Below are 3112 nucleotides of genomic sequence, written 5' to 3' on the forward strand. Positions count from 1 at the left end.
TTTTGTTTCTATGAAAAGGTCAACGGTTTCTCATGCAGAACGGGGGATAGTCTGCAGGTCAGACAGGGGCCAAATGGAGTTACTTAGGTTAAGCAAGTGATTTCACAGAAGCAGATAGTGTACGTTATGAGGGTGTAGGGAGCTCTATTTCATCGTGAGTGCTTATGATTTTATGTTGCCTTAGCATCAATTATAAATATAAGTTTCACTTTTTCATACCATAAGCAGGGCTCGGTCACCCATGACACAGTTTCCAATATTAGATTCCACCTGAATGGCTCCAGCCAATGGCCAGAGATAAATAATTACAGGCATCACCCTCACCTAGCAGGCTGGGCTTCTGCTTTCTCACTGCTTCCTTTAAAAGTACCATTCAGACATTTATTTGCCTGTGACCTCAAAGTGACCACCTCTTTGTCACAGCATGACCTCCTAGAACTAGTGCTTACTTGCTTTAAACTCACCGATTAAAGCTCCCTGTGGAAATCCTGTTTGGATAACATCCTGGACCCAGTCAAGTTTGGAGCCCACTGGTCCTTCCACTCTCTCCCTGCCTGTGTTCCCTGACCTGTGTGTGTGTGTGTGTGTGTGTGTGTGTGCGTGTGTGTGTGTGTGTGTGTGTGTGTGTGTTCTCCAAGAACACCTAAGGGCACATGCAGGTGGATCCCCTTCTGGTGCTCTTTCATTTGGGCCTCTCGGTTGCTGGGGATGTTAGTAGCTACCAGCTGAGTTAATAATAAAACTCAAAGAATTTCTTTCAAAACGGTGTCTTGACGGAAGATCTGTCATGTTTTGTAAACATTTAAACATTTAGTCCTTCCCCCAATTTGCCAACAAAACTTTCCATAACTGAAATAATAACTTCTTTTACCACCTCTCCAAGTAACAAAGTGGACAGACATGCATAGAAAGAAATTTTGTAGCTTTACACACTAATGTTAGGAAAGAAGAAATTTCTAAAGTTCTGAGTTTTCTTCTTAAGAAGGAACAAGAAGAAGAGTGAAGTTACTGGAGCCCAGTAACTTCCGTACTTAACTTGCGAACGCTAGAGGCATTCCCAGGTATAAGGCAAGCACACCCACCTTCTCCGCTACTATTTGACATTAGAATGGAGGTATTAGCCAATGCAAACAGACAAGAGAAATCAATTAGGTTGGTCAGAATACATAAAGAGGAAGTGATGTGCAACTGTGAAGCATCCGTATGATGGAATACTACTCACCAATAAAAGGCAACAGGCTATTGAGACACACAACTTGGATAGTCTCCAAAGCATTCAGCTGAGGCAAATGAAGTCTGTCTCAAAAGGGGTTTTGCTTTACTTACCTCTAGATTCTCAGTATCTGGTCTAAAACCAACCATAAAATACAAACACTGGATGTTAATGGATGGAGAAATGGGTATGAATTCTTGAAACTCTTAAGAGAAGGGAACATCCCTCATCCCCTCTCATATTGATCTCAATGCATAGTCTTTGTCAAGGGCCTTCCGTCTGACCTCTCCCGAGGGAGGCAAACAGGCAACACTCTTCTCAGGGTTTTTCACATGGGCTTTCCATCTCCACACTGCTTCTCAAAAACCTTTTCCTTTGTCTCATCAAAAGCATTTACTTGAGTGCAGGAGCAGGAATAATGGTGTGTGTTACCCAGAATATAATCACTACAGTTAAAGACTATTTAAGTAATAAACTGAATTCACTTTTGGTGGGGGAGGTTTGTGTGGCTTTTTCTTCAAATATTTGTTTAAAGATGTTTGTAGTAAAATAGGATGTTGAATTCACATCTTGGAAGTTTGGCTAACACTCCACTGATGGAAACAATAAACACACAATACAGCACACTCTTCGGAGTGACACAGAAGATGTCTTTCTCTAACGGACCATTTCTGATGGAATCGTGTGCTTCTTTGGGCAGTTCTTTTCTTATCCTCGAGCCTTTGATAACTTTTGTTAAATGTAGAAATGAACTCATGTGTGCTCTGGTGAAATGAGAGAGTTGTGTGTCGTATTTTGGGAAAAACAGGTGAGGGTATGAAGAAGCCAATTTCAAAATGGAAGAAGGAGGACAGTTGGCATAAGTCACATGGGACTGTCAGGACACATCAGTAGAACATGGAAATGTGCTTTGGGGATTCCTAGTAATTACCAGGTGAGGAGAATCTAGTAGAAAAGTAGAAAAGGGTTAGGGGCTTCAGCTATCTTTATCACTGCATTAAAGGGGATTTTTGAACTGATAAGAACAGATACTACACTTGATCTTAGCCAAAAGGCCGAGAAGCGTTAACGGGGGATTTTTGTACCAACAAATCTGCACAGATTTCAGAAATCTTGGTTATACATATTTCCAATCAGCACACACTGAAGAGGTTGTGACCTCTGGCTGGTGGAAGGGTTGAGAATGTGGCTCAAAGCTTCTAGTGAAAGGAGGAGAAAGTAATGGGGCTAGACCAAGTCTAGCTCAAACATCATCGTGAACTTTCACCAAAAAGTGAAATTCATCCCTGTATTATTAGAAGACACAATGGTATTTTTCAAGACAAAACAGGTTCCAATTCTGCACAAATATGGGTGAACTGAAAAGCTTTATTACAATAGCAACGTGCAAATAATTCAACAGAGTGGCAGCATACATGTGCAGATGACCCACCAGCAATGAGGACACAAGGCACACAGTGATGGAAGTGGGTCACATCAGTCAGTTTGTTTCTCAAGAAAAGGAGAGAGCTGGTTATTCATGAAATTGGGTTAACTTGAGGTTGGTCAAAGAGTTTCTACCAATACAGCTGAATATACCAAACATTGTTCTCTTATCTATTGAATTGCTGTCTTTCACTCTTTGGGGCATTTGGGGATCACTATTGAGTAGAGTTCAGAGAGATCTATTTTCTAGATAGGTCTGTGTTCTCCAATGAGCAGAAGACAAGAAATATAATTTGAGTCCTTACGTGAAAATGTAATTAAACTAATTGGCGTTTATGTAGAAGGAAGCTGCAAGCATTTCCATCTATAAGACTACCGAATACAAACATAGAATGGAACTTTCTAACAAGCCATATGGGTAAGATGATCACTGTGGTCCTAAAGGCAAAAATGAGTGAGTAGAAGCTACAAGGG

General features: G+C 40.9%; 1 pseudogene; it reads right to left on the minus strand.

Annotated features, from left to right (window-relative positions):
- Nucleotides 1-2174: 2174 nt before the first annotated feature.
- On the minus strand, nt 2175-2280 carry LOC134381318 (U2 spliceosomal RNA; annotated as a pseudogene).
- Nucleotides 2281-3112: the final 832 nt, after the last annotated feature.

Source organism: Cynocephalus volans, chromosome 6 (assembly GCF_027409185.1).
Source record: "Cynocephalus volans isolate mCynVol1 chromosome 6, mCynVol1.pri, whole genome shotgun sequence".
Lineage (NCBI taxonomy): Eukaryota > Metazoa > Chordata > Mammalia > Dermoptera > Cynocephalidae > Cynocephalus > Cynocephalus volans.